Source organism: Pyxicephalus adspersus, chromosome Z (assembly GCF_032062135.1).
Source record: "Pyxicephalus adspersus chromosome Z, UCB_Pads_2.0, whole genome shotgun sequence".
NCBI lineage: Eukaryota > Metazoa > Chordata > Amphibia > Anura > Pyxicephalidae > Pyxicephalus > Pyxicephalus adspersus.
In genome coordinates, this window is record NC_092871.1 from 15135413 (window position 1) to 15150094 (window position 14682).

The 14682-nt window shown below is 40.8% G+C and overlaps 1 pseudogene; it reads left to right on the forward strand.

Annotated features, from left to right (window-relative positions):
- The first annotated feature begins 2140 nt into the window (after positions 1-2140).
- On the forward strand, positions 2141-2264 carry LOC140344663 (U2 spliceosomal RNA; annotated as a pseudogene).
- Positions 2265-14682: the final 12418 nt, after the last annotated feature.

The following is a 14682-nucleotide window of genomic DNA, read 5'->3' on the forward strand; positions in this document are numbered from 1 at the left end:
TACCTGTTATGGGCAAAAAATGCTGATCTCACACTTGCGCAGTACGATCGGCACTCTTTTTTCCCCGTTTACAGCAGTCAACGTCACCCGATCTCATGCCTTCTTAGTGCGAGATCGGGTGACGTAGCCAGAAAAAGACAGAGGAAGGTGGTAGCACCCGCCAGGACGAAGGCAGTGGGATCCAAACAAGGACATCGCTGGAGAAATTGGGGGCTCTGTGGATTTTTTTTGTTTTTGTTCTTATTTATTATCTTCCAGCCCACTGCAAAAATTTAGCCAAAGGCGTTGCCCCTCAACTCACAAAAGGCCTGTTTTTCAGTGACCGCATTATGGTGTGACAGTTAACTTGGTGTGACCCATTACTGCACATGTAGATTAAAATAGCCCTTAGTGTGCTGGGTATGAAATTCTTTTGTTTTTCTCTTACAGAAGCCTGATTTTCATAACTTTGCATTTCCATTAATACAACTAGTTACATAAATGTATATGGAGGGTGAATGCCGGCAAACAGTGCATGTGGTTTAAACCTGTATTGATTTCCCTACAGAGCTTAAACCTAAAAAAGAACAAGTATATTGAATATTGAACTTATTTCCTAATATTTCAACACAGATAAAAACTGTAAATTTGCAGACCGGTAGTTCTTTAAAATGCACATTAGACCTGAAGGCTAATGGTATGCTGAGCTCTTTATATATAAATTGCTGATAATAAAATGATAGGAGCTCCTTGATATGAAAGACTTCTCAGTACTGTCTGCTTGTATGCCACATAGAATGTATTTGGGTTTTTAACCCAACAGAAAACAGCTATGTATTGCAGAATATACCAGCAACCATATATAGGTGTATGTATAGTATAGTTGTTATTGAATTTGGAATGCAATAGGGAAAAGCTAAACCCATGCATGTTTTTTTTATTTTATTTTTTGAAAAGCCTCAGCTCCTGTAGGCAGATTTCCCAGAGGAAATTCACTAATATTCTCCCCAGTGGCACAGTAAATCATTAACAAGCATTGGTGGCTCTGTAAAAACATTTTTTCTATGTATATGCTTTACCTAAATGTAAAGGGTAATTACTTTCCTTTACCTTATCATTATGTTGGTTATCTTGTAAGCCAGACTTCTTAGCTTTTGCTTCAAGCAACAAACCTGCACACATGTACTCCTAGGAAATAGGTTGCCCCAAGCACCAGGAATGAGTTCATTTGTGTCAAGAGATAATCTACACTGAATGTAAATCTCACACTAATAGCCAGTGGCAATCTGAGGGCCCAACCACCTCCTATCTACCAGTCCAGTCCTGTGGACCTCATTCTATCTACACAATTTCCAAATACCTCCAGCTGATGCTTCTTTAGCACCCTATACAGGGCTCCTTCACATTTTCTGCCCAATATTCTAACCAGTATACACGATGGATTGCAGATTTTTCAAGACTGTCATAAATGCAAAGTCAAATATCTTTTACAGTATGAGTTTCCTATAAATATGCTGTCCTATGATATATAAAGAAATATACTTTAAACTTATTGCTGTCCACATGAAATGTTTTGTTTGGTCCCCTATGGGCAGTCAATGTATGTTTGTATACCCGAATTGGTAATCCAGGTGTTTATCATATAAATCTCATAGGTAAGAATGTCCTATACCTAATCTTATTTGTCTGTTGTAGAAACTGCTGGCTATTTCTCTTTCCTTTAGCTGCTCAAGTTGGCTTATGGCAGACATTTTGTCACACTATAACATTTAGTTTAAATCTAGATCTGAATTCTCTTTTGTGTACTCCCCAATTTGCCAGACATACCCTGTGTTATAGCAGATACATTGTCACATCTTTAAACATAGCCATCAAATTTAAATCTAACCCTCAAATGTAATTTATTTATTTGTTTGTTGTTCAATTAGCCAGAAGTAACTTTGTTTATTATATGCATGATTCATACCAAACAATACACTTCCTACTATTGTTATGTATTAAGGCAGGACAAACACCTATCCTATTCATGCTGATTGTATAATGTACAGCTGTGATTGCTTTTGCAGGAACTATAATTCTTTAAATAGGACTGCTAAAATGGATTTCCATATCCACAAAAAAAGTGAAAGGTATCATCACTTGTCCCCATGCTGCTTATGTAATTGCTTCTCTGCCTTTTGGCTAAGATCAAGTGTAGTACCTAATCCTTCCAGTGTCAGGGTGGAACGGTGCTGTATTCCTGGCAGAATGCAGTGCACTAGTACCTCTGCTAGGATGGACTGCTTGATGGTGTAGCTCTGTAAGGGGCCACCCTATGCTAATTCATTTGGCTAGCGTCCACCAGAGAGAGGCATGCAGCCTGCCCTGATAAGGAGCTCCCAGATAGTGGACTATCCCGCTGGTTGGAGCAGGGAACCCTTGGTCTGGCTACCAGGTCTTGAGAGCGGGCCGAGTCTCGTTGAGTGTCGTCCCCCTGGAGTGGCGAACTAGGGGTACCCTAAAATCACTTTGGGCGTGGTGAACTCACTTTCTGAGTACACAGACATGTCACGTTGCTGATTTAGCACAATCGCTTTCATTTTGCATTAGCTGCGGCTAGTGCAGATGGGCAATTTTTTATCTTTGCCCAGTGTATTATGCACTGAGCACATTTTCTTTATGTCTTTTTTTGTTAGTCACTGTCACTGGTGTGGTATTCGTGTGCCACTTTTGATGGAGGGTGCTATTCCCCCATGGGCTAGCCCTTACATCTTGGGGAGTACTTTGGCCTTATGGTCAGGTACTCTCCCTTACCGGGAGTCTCTCTTCGGGAGAGCTCCCGGCCTAGTATCTGTTGGGACTGCCTATGCAGTCCCATGGAGAAAAGGACCCCGTCTGACTTCAGCCAGATGGGCTAGTAGGTCCACTCCAGCTTCGGCTGGGTGGCCTTTGTACCCAGCCCTCGTAAGGAGCCTTGCTTCAGGGGGCTTGGGGAAATTGAGTGTCCCTTCCTCTTTGGATGAGGGATCACAAATAGTAGCCAGTGCACATTTTTTTATGTGGTGTTTTTGCACTTACACTTTTTTTCTGAGCACAGGGTTTTTGTTACGAGATAAAAAACATGCTGCTTATTTTGGGTGCTCGCCTTTTAAAAAGTAAAACAGCTGATTAAGGTGAACAACAAAGACAGATGTAAAAGAAAACCTCTAATTTACACATCAGTCTGCATTTATGTGTTTGGTAGATGATGGAGAGTTAAACAAACTTCCCTTTATCTCGTGAAGACTTTTTGGTGAAAGGTCCAAGCTAAGTTCCTAGGCTAGCACCCCTTGAGTGACCATGTTACATATTCAGTTTTGCTATATGGAGATCTGATGGATCTAAATCTAACACATGGACAGAAACAGGATTGAGAAAAGGAATATCCCACTGTTGAAGTATCCAAGATACATATAAGCCAGTGGTTGACTCCATCCATTAGTTTTTAAATGTATTGATAGTAAATATTATATATATATATATATATATATATATATATAAATATATGTGTGTGTGTGTTTGTGTCTTTTATTGTCATTGTTATATTTACCAACATTTACCAACATTTACATTTGCACAGAATTTTTTGAAAGTGGTTCTGACCACCTGTGCTTTGATTGAGTGATATACTTAGATGATACTGACTAATCTTATATAATAATAAGAAATAAAGTACATTTACCAGAGGTGCAGATATTCTGCTGTATTCACAGCTTTTGGTTATATCAAATTGGTAACATTTATATATGGGCCAGATTAGACAGATTGCTTGAATTCTCAATCCACATAAGTATCACTTTTGTGTTTAATTAAATGTTTTTCTAACTATATTTTGAACAGATATGGTAGTCCCAGTCCCATTTGTAACATTTGGGTATTAATGTTTTACTGAATTGCACTTTCTATAGCCTAGACACATATATAGATAAACAACTTTAAAAAGTTATGATAAAATCCTCAGCAAAACCCTAAAAGCAAACTAAACAATATCACTTTATTTGTTAGCTGTTGGGCTTTGGCATGTATATATTTACACTGCAACCATTTATTTTTGACTGTGTTCCAATCATACATTGAATACCTGAAACAATGTACTACCTTTGTTGGATCATGAATAGATTAAACTGGTTTATTCTAGATCTTAGAAAAAAATTGAGATAACTGTGAATGTTAGAAGAGTTTATAAACTATTAACCTTTCTGCAAACAGAAAAAGAGATATGGAATATGATGGAATGAAAAACAGTACTTTGATTTTTAGAAACATCAGAAGCAATTCATTTTGAATAGCAATAGTAAAAAAGAAATGATTTACATTCACAGGTCCCAGAAGTTCTTGATAATTATTTAAAGAATATGGGCCCAATTTAATAAAGCTCTCCAAGGCTGTAGAGGATACTCGTTCATCAGTAAAGCTGAGAACGGATTTGCTATTTGTTAGCAAATGTTTTCAATCCTGGACTAGATCCATTCCAGGTTTGATGGATGTAGCTGGGCTTCACTGATGAAAGTGTAATCTCTTCAGCCAAGCTTTAATAAATCAGGCCTCATTGGCAAATGTCAAGGTAATGTACAGTGTTCCTGTATTGTTTGACTCTCTTGGGACTGCATGGAGATGTGTGTAATATTGTACCGCACATCCACTGAGCACCAAAAGCCTCCTAATGTCTGCCATGATGGTGCATCATGTGTGTGCCCCTGTCATCCATCCATCATGTTTATCATATTTGTAAAGTAGGGCCACCATAAACAATGGGCTTTATAAAATAGATAATCAAACATTGCCTTGGTACATTGGATTGCCTTTGGCATTGCACACTTCTGGTAGCCTGCCAAACTTAGATGAGTAAAGAGAGAAAGGTGTACAGGGGTATTAAAACATAAGGAGCAGTAGGCTATGTGGATCTACAACCTATCTGTGCTAAAATATATAATTACCCAACATCGTTCAACCAATTCTTAGGAAAGGCAGGTTATGCCGAGCATTAATGTACTTTTCATTATCCACAGCACATTCTGGGCTCTCAGCACACCAAAACTCACCTGAAACAGTGCTTGTACCATTGTCTGTTTTGAAGAATCACTGGCACCACGTGGGTTACCACATCATGATGTTAGGAACAAACCTAAAGCAAATCTCTACCCAAAACTTTTTTTTGTAACAGAGCAGTGCAGGTTAAATTCTCATTATAGATATATTAGCAAATAAAAAGAATTGTTGGAGACAGTAATCTTAGTTTTGTATTTACACTATAATGAGTAGAGAAAATAGTTTTGCTGAACTAAACCTCATTAAACAACCTTTTGCCTGGGGTTATTAGGATAAACCAAGCAGGATGTTATCATAGTATAATGTCAGGCAATTACTAAGAGATTCACAGCAGAAATTATTTTTTGCTATTCCTACTCTGGCGACATAATGGAATTCTAAAAAAGTTTGAGATTACAAACTTCTGTTCACATGGCAGAAAAGAAAGCCAACAGAGAAAAAAATTAATATAACAGCCATAAATACAACTTGAAATATTAGAAAGTGAACACTGATGGCAGCAATTTTGTAATAGGCTGGAGTTTAAGGACTAGTTTATTAATCATATCTAAACACCTTTTTTTCTAGATTTGGATAGTGGTTAAATCACTTTGCTAATCATTGTTGTAATTATTACCATGTACCTGACCTGCAATCAACTTTCCTGGGTTTTATCCATTCTGGGTTGCTGGGAGAGAAATGTGATTATTCAAAGACTTTATTTGCACATGACTGGATAGTTCAAGGCAGCAGAGGTTTACTAAGCCAAGTTAAATGCCCCTTACTAATTCTAAATGGCACCCAATGCACCTAGTTGCCCAACCTGTGGTGCATTGCCCCACACTACGTAGTACAAAATGTACCAAAAACTGCAATCATAATTTATGCAGCACTGATCCTATAGCATGGCAGTGCAAAGTACTATGTGGATCCTGCTTAGTATTTTAACCTCATTGTAAAAATCCCCCAATTTGTTCAGTTAAGAAAAATATTTATTTTTTCATTCACTTAAAAACACATTTATTTCGATAGTCAATAACAGCAGGAATTATGTATTGCACCAATTTTGAAAGTTTTCATTGGATTTTCACATTTGAATTCTACACATTTTAGAACTTAAATGATTTTAGAATTAGGCAACAAATAAAGAAAAATGAAAGATTATTTAGAGCTTCTATGAGTAATAGTACAAAAATGGGAAGTTGAATATGCCTTTCACCCAAAATATCCAAACACGTGGCCAAAACAGGAACTGACGGTCTGGACATGACCCTATATGCGTGTCAATTGCACAAAATTTTTCAATGTTCCCAAAGGTATCCAGGAAAACTTGAGCACCCTGCAGAAGTGAAACTTGGCCAAAGTGCATTGTGAAATGAATACATAGAAAGCCAATCATGATAACAATGGGTGAGTAAACAATGACTTGAGCTATGAGTACAGGCAGTAAAAATTGTATGGTCTGCAATCCAATTTTTACCAGTCACAGATGTGGTTGAGTACCTAATCACCATCAGACCTACATCCCTTCCTTAACCTAAAAAAATCTTGATTTCTAAGTGAAGATGACTCCATGTTGTTACAGCTTTGCTCAGTGATTTGATTCTTATCATTTCCTATTTATGGCTCAATATGCTTTTTTTTAAAAGATTTGTGTTACTTGTTTTGCTTCTTTATGTTTCTGGGTACATGGAACTCACAACTAATGACTCAAGCTTAGAATGGTCCTCTTGTTATTGAAGATGGGGCGATGACTATCTCCAACATCACCATTATTTATGACATCATAAGGGATAGAACAAAAGTGCATATTAGATAGTATTCATGGGTAGGAAGAAATCTATTAAAGAAAATGATCTATCTACCCAGCTTCACCAGTGCCAACATGTGCAACAAAAGGACTAAATTGGCTGAGACCACCTTATTCATGTTCATACCCTGCTGTTCACCAGCTCCAGGTACCCCTTTCTGGATAGTGAGGCGACCCATCCCATTTGACAGGTAATAGGAAAGAGGAAAGAGTCAGGCCACTGACCATAAAAGCGGTAGGTAAAGTTGATACCCCAATATCCTGAAAACAAAGCCAGTTTGTAAGCAGATACCTAAAGACACCTGCTCTATTGACCTGTGTTATCCCTAAATCACTAGGCTGTTCAACAGGTTTATTTTTACCAACAACTTCAGGCAAGTAAAAATCAATCTGCTAATGCTATTTAAGAACATAAACACTGCTTTTTACAAACATCATAGCTAAGTCAAGTCATAACTAAGCACAGCCACAAACTCTGGTGTAGTTTAAACCAATAAACTCTATTTTAGGTGGACCACTATAAGATTTCACATTTATTGTGGCATTGTTTCCATAAGTTTATGCTATGTCAAAAAATTAATTTCTTGAATTTAATTCATTTTTTGCCAAGATCTTGTATCACTGATGGGAGGGTCGACCACTGCATAAAGTCTTCTCCAGCATGTCTCAAAGATTCTTAATGGAGTGGTAGCCAATACATGTGTGAAAATAGTGTGTTATGTTCCCCGGACATTTTCCCAATTACAAAAGATTTAGGATTTAGTGATTTTTCGTTCTTGACGTGTTTCACCCCTTTGGCTTCATCAGAAGAGCAGATTGAAGAGATTTTCATTAATTTATTGTAAGAAATATATATAATATATTCACATAATTTTATTATACAACTCTTATTCCCACACCCGACGATAAAAATCAAAGACCAAGTACTTACTCTGTATCAGGAATGCCATTCAAAAAGCCAACCACCTGGAGAAACCCCACATTATAACACTGCCCCACAGGTTATGGTATATAATGTATGTATGTCATCTGCTTACCCATAGTTCAGTAGTCTTGTGAAAAAAGATCAAACCTCTGTAGGTTTTTTCTGGGTGTCAGTTGGAACATAAATCCCCCTTGGTATAGGTTATTATAGTATTAGTGTTTTAATTGGAAGTTTTGTTGCTTTTGGGAAAGTTTTCCCATAACATCCTGTTGGGTGACAATATTGACTGATTGCTGTAATTTGTTAGGATTTTAAAAAAGTTTTGCTAAAAAATTTCACTAGTAGAGATAAAAAATTATCTCTATTAAACTAATAATGTGCATTTTATACATTGAAAAAAAGTTGTATAATTTATATTTTTATTATTATATGTTTATTATATTAATTTTCCTATGTCATTATATAATTGAAATAAAACTTGAATCAAATATTTGATAAGCGTATGTAATAGTTTTCCCCTAATTGGAATGAAATGAAATGTAAGTCTTGCTTCATAAATTCTGCAACTAACTCTGTAATCTGTACCAGACCTGTATTCAACAGGAAGCTGAGGTTTCCTAGTCTTGCCATTGTGGCAGGATTATCTAATCTGTGTTTGCTAAACCTGGTATTTCGTTACAGAACATTTCCATATGTTGCGAAATCTCTTGAACAGGATCCATTAGATTCATATTTCCAGTAAATGTACAAGAATAAAATCAATATATAAAGCACAGGTAAACAATGTATTACATTACATGGAACAATGGATTACACAGGGTAATGCATTTTTTCTTGAGTTAGATCTTACACCTGTTTTTTTACTAATTTTTGGGTGTTGAATCAAGAAATTACCCATGTTTTTGCTATCACATCCAGTTTTTACGATACAGGGTACCCTCCATTTTTTGTCAAAAAACATACAAATTTTACATACAATAGAAAAAAAATAAAATAATAACTTGAATGTACTGTTTATTTAAATTTATTTTGTTCATACAAAGGATTTATTGTTACTCTATGACATTTATTTTACAGTAAAACATTTGAAAATAAATCAGGTAAGTTGTTAAGGTAATAATTTACGCTTATTGCTTTTCTTTAGTGTTCAGTGTTAGGACAATCCCGCTGGATGCTCCAACAATAATCAGCCATCATAGGTACATCCCATTTACCCTGATACCGTCCTACCATGACCTTTCAAATCTTGGTAGAATTGTTCACCTTGCTCATCACTGACTGCACCAAGGTTTTCTGGGAAGTTAGAAGGATGGCTATGCAGATAATGCACCTTGATGCTCATATTGCAACCAAGAATTTGTAGCTCTCCATGAGTTTCTGGACAATTTCTGTGTAATTTTTTGTTTTTGTATTTGTTTGTGTGTTTCCAAGAAAGTCCTTGACAATGGCTTTGATTAATAACCAAGCATTCTTTTCGACTTCTGACATTGTCCTCATGAAATGCTCATCTTTGATGAGCTGCCGAATCTGTGGACCATCAAACACACTGGTCTTTATTTTTTCAAATGACAGGCTAGGAAATGCTAAAATGAGGTACTTGAAACAGTCTCCAGCAGTTGGCAAAGATTTAACGAACTGCTTCATCAGACCCAGTTTCATGTGCAGAGGCGGGAATATAATATACTTTCTATCAACAAGTGGCTCATGTAAAATGTTTGAATCACCTGGTTTTAGGGCAGATGTTGAAGGCCAATTCCTTTCCACCCAATGCCTCTCACGAGCTCTGCTGTCCCACATGCACAGATAACAGGAATACTTGGTATATCCGCCTTGCTGACCAAGAAGGAAGCATACCATTTTAAGGTCAACACAGATGACTCAATAGTGTTGCTGATATTGCAACAACTCATTGACTCTCTTTATGTCTGCATATTGTTCACAAAGAGAAACTGAATGGCCATTTGGACTGACCTAAATATATTGCCATTGTGAAGGAGGACACACTTTAAGCTCCGCTTTGAGCTATCAATGAATAATCGCTATTCAGTTCACCTAGTTCATCACCATGATCATGCTCTTCAAGAGAGGGTAGTGTAACGAAAACCGGCACTGGGACTTCATCTGAATGAGCCACTTGCGTAAAGCCGATGGTAGACTAGGATACTTTATGTTACATTTATTTTTTCTGTTATATCCTGAAGTTTTCACTATACAAAAGTAACAGTCACTGAAATGATCCCTGTCACGTCTCGACAAGGCCAAGTGGTGGATCCACTCTGTCACCAACCCTGTGGGTGAAGACGTGCACAGGGCGCAGGGTCTAAGCAGTAGCTTGGTCTTCTCCAGAGCCTCTAGAGGTAAGGATGTTGTGTGGGAAGCTACTGCCAGGTTGTGACCCCCGTGCCCACCAAGGCAGGTGAGTGCTAACAAGCTGGAACCAAAACGTAGTGCAAAAGGGAAATCCAAGGGAATAGTAAGACAAGCCAAAAGGTCAGAACAGGCAGCGAACAAGAGTAGTCAGGAAACAAGCCAGGGTCACTACACGATGAATCTGGAACAGGAGAAACAAACAACAGGAATCTGGAAGCAGAGCCAAATTAACTCCTTGTTCAGGCAACTTCCTGTTGCCAGGTCACTTTCCTTTAGAAGGGAATGGCATGTGATGAGCGTGAATCAAGTGAGCTGCAGACATCAATTCCACCAGCAGAGGGTGTGCTGTTGCTGAGATCTCAGGTGTTATTCAGATGTTTGCCAGCAGAGGGAGTGTGTCTGCGGAATACTGCGGAGGCAGCTGACAGAGAATAACCTGACTAGGAACAGGAAGTATGTGGAGTGTTGGATCCAGAGCCAGAGATGGTACGCAAGAAGGAGGCACAGATGACCTGGACCTGTGGGGATCTGAGACAGTACCTCCCCTCATAGGGCCCCCGCTCCCCCGAACCCAACCAGGTTTGCAGGGAAACCTGGCATTGAATTCCTTGAGTAGGCGGGAGGCATGGAGGTCTTTTAGAAGGACCCAGGAACGCTCTTCTGGACCATAGCCCTTCCAATGAACCAGGTACTGGAGACAACCTTGGACAAGCCTGGAATCCAAGATTTGTTCAACCACGTACTCTTCCTCCGAGGCAGCAGAAACAGGGCCAGGAGGGATGTATTTCTCAGAGAATCTGTTAAGAACAATAGGTTTAAGCAGGGAAACATGAAATGTGTTATGGATCTTAAGGGATGGAGGTAGTTTCAACTTGTAAGTGACAGGGTTGACCTGGGACAAGACAGGAAACGGACCGATGAAGCGAGGTGCAAACTTGAGAGGGCACTCGCAAGCGAATATGCTTGATGGAAATCCACATCTTGTCACTGGGGGACAACTGGGGAGCAGGAGCTCTCTTCTTGTCAGCCCATCTTTTGTAGCCTGCAGAGGAATGTTGCAAGGCTTTTTGGGCTTTTTTCCAAACCTGCTGTAAGTAATTAGCGGCAGCGGAAGGAACGTCTGACAGAAAAGAAACAGGGGCAGAATTCCGAGGACGAAGACCAGAAACAATAGAAAAGGGAGACAGACTTGTCGAATCATTGACACAATTGTTGTGGGCAAGTTCAGCCCATGGCAGGAGTTCCGATCAGTCATCCTGCTGGGAGTTGGTATAAATACGCAAGCATTGTTCCAGCGCTTAAATAATTCTTTCAGTTTGCCCATTGGTCCTGAGGGTGATAGGCTGAAGAGAAGAAGTCTAACTGGATCTTTAGATGGCAACAAAGGGCCCTCCAGAAGCAAGAAGTGAAATGTACAACACAATCAGACACTATGTGGGAAGGCAAGCTGTGTAAGAGAACAATTTCTTTGAAGAAGATCTTCACCAAGGTCGATGCAGACAGGAGACTTGGTAGAGGAACGGAATGGACCATTGTGGAGAACCGATATAGCTCAAGAACGGGACATCAGGGCCCTCAAAAAAGCATTTCTCTGCCTTGACGTACAGTCTGTTTTGCCGAAGCCATTGCAGGACTGTTTTGTCATGGTCTCCATGAGAGGATAGGTCCCTAGAGTATACCAGGATATCATCCAAATAGACGATCATGTAGTCATATAACAAGTCCCAGAAGACATCATTTATGAAATCTTGGAATACAGCAGGGGCATTGCAAAGTCCGAATGGCATAACTAGATATTCATAGTGGCCATCTCGAGTATCGAAGGCTGTCTTCCATTCGTCGCCCTTGCGGATGCGAATTGTAGGCACCCCGCAAATCAAGCTTGGTGAAGACAGATGCCCCTTGGAGACAATCAAATAATTCAGAGATCAGAGGCAAGGGATATTAATTTTTAACGGTGATGTTGTTGAGATCCCTATAGTCGATGCAAGGGCATAAAGATCCATCCTTTTTCTGGACGAAGAACAATCCAGCCCCTGCTGGGTAGGAAGATTTACAAATGAAGCCCCTCGCCAAATTCTCTTGGATGTATTTAGACATGGCTTTGGTCTCAGGTATAGAGAGAGGGTAGACTCCGCCATGGGGAGAAGAGGCACCAGGAAGGAGATCAATAGCACAATCGTAGATGCGATGAGGTGGTAGAGTCTCAGCCTGCTTTTTGCAGAAAACATCCTAAAATTCCCAGTATTGTTTGAGTAGCCCAGAGACAGGGCATGTGGCAATGGAGCAAACCAGCCGGACAGGTAAGATTTGTTAAAGGCATTTCTGAAAGCAGGTGCTGCTCCACGAGAGTATGTCTCCAGATCCCCATTTCATGAATGGGGCATGTTTGCATAGCCAAGGTAAGCCCAACAAGACAGGATGAATAATCTTGGGAACCACCAAAAAAGGAAATAGCATCCGTGTGCAGGGCCCAAGTTTCATGGTGCGTGGCACTATGGCATGCTGGATGTAGTTGGGTGCCATTCACCATAGAGACCACCAATGGCCTAGATAAGGGCACCACAGTAACATTTTAATCAGAAATGAATCATTGATTAAGGAAGTTCCCAGCAGAGTCCATAAAGGCTAGGGTCCAGGATTGGTGCTTATCCGAAGAGATCTGGACAGGAAAGGTTATTTTAGAGGGAAGAGAGGTAGTAGGTTTGCCTAGGGAGCCCTCTCCCTATTTCCCTAGGCACTGGCATTTATGGCCTTCAAGGGACAATTGTTTTTGTAGTGGCCCTCTCCTGCACAGTACAAGCAGAGATTCTGGTGTCTGCGGCGTGCCTGCTCTTCAGGGGAAAGTCGGGCATGGTCCACTTGCATGGGTTCCACAGGAGGAAGCGGTGGTTTTTCAAAAAAGCCAATTTAATGGGGCGCCGGACTTTCTGGGTCTCCTGAGCCCGCTCCTGGGGGGGCGATTGTCAATCTGGACACAAGGGAGCACCAGGACATCAGGGGTAGTAGGAAGATTACGGCCGGCAAGTTCGTTTTTAATATGGCCTGCGGGCCCCTGCAAGAAAACTGCCACCAGGGCGTAATTGTTCCATTCGGAGGCCAAGGCTCGGAATCTGACAGCATATTGACATAGGCCCAGGATTTGCGAAGCTGCTGAAGAAGCCCGGTCAGGTTCATCAAAGACCTTACGGAAGGTCTCCAAAAAGGCACTGAAGTTTCCCAGGATGGGATCCCAGCAGGGCGAAGCCCAAGCAAGTGCCTCTCCCGACAATAATGAAATGAAGAACGCCACCTTTGTTCGTTCAGTGAGAAAGTTCCAGGGCTGCAATTCGAACTGGATTTGGCATTGGTTCAGAAATCCTCGACAGAGTTTGGGGTCCCCAGAGTAACGAGGGGGGGCAGGAAGCCAAAGCCTAGAGTATGCCGGCAAGGTGGCTGGAACTGTAGCGGGTACTGGAATCCCAGATACAGGGGCTAGATTTGAAGTTGCAGAGGCAGGAGGCTGGCTAATGGCTGACTAGAGTTTATTAAGGCGTTCATTGCATCTCCGGAGAAAGTCCACAACTTTATTTTGGAGCGACTCTTGTTTCTGGACTAGCTCATGCAGGTCCTGCATGGAGTCAGGTAGTGGGGTCCATGGCCTGAACAAACCGTCAGGGCTCCACAAGGCCAAGTGGTGAACCCACTGTGTCACCAACCCTGTGGGTGAAGATGCACAAGGGGCACAAGGTCTAAGCAGTAGCTTGGTCCTCTCCAGAGCCTCTAGAGGTAAGGATGTTGTGTGGTAAGCTACTGCCAGGTTGCAGAGCCCGTGCCCGCCAAGGCAGGTGACTGCTAACAAGCTGGAACCAAAACGTAGTGCAAAAGGGAAATCCAAGAGAGTAGTCAGACGAGCCAAAAGGTCAAAGTAGGCAGCGAACAAGGTTGGTCAGGAAACAGGCAAGAGATCAGGGCAGGCAGCGAACAAGAGTAGTCAGGAAACAGGTCGGCGTCAGTACAGGAAAAATCTTGAACAGGAGAAATAAACAACAGGAACCTGGAAGCAGAGCCAAAGAAACTTCCTGTTGCCAGGTCACTTCCTTAAGAAGGGAATGTCAGGTGATGGACGTGAATCAAGTGAGCTGCAGACATCAATTCCACCAGCAGAAGGTGTGCTGTTGCTGAGATAATCTCAGATGTTATTCAGATGTTTGCCAGCAGAGGGAGTGTGTCTGCGGAATACTCTGGTTCTCTTAGGCAAGGGAGCAGCTGACAGGGAATAACCTGACTTGGAGCAGGAAGTAAACAGAGTGTTGGATCCAAAAGGCAGAGATGGTGCTGGCAGCAAGGGACTGCAAGGATGGCGAGCAAGAAGGAGGCACAGATGACCTGGACCTGCGGAGATCTGTGACAATCTCCTGGCTCTCACCAAACCATAGATATACCAAATGGCATCTTATCACATGTTCCCTTTGCCCACATCCATTAAACCTTGACACACTGTTTGCACACCTTATGAGGGGCCCATGACTTATCTTGATCACCAAGTTTAACTTTGAAATTTGCCAAATAG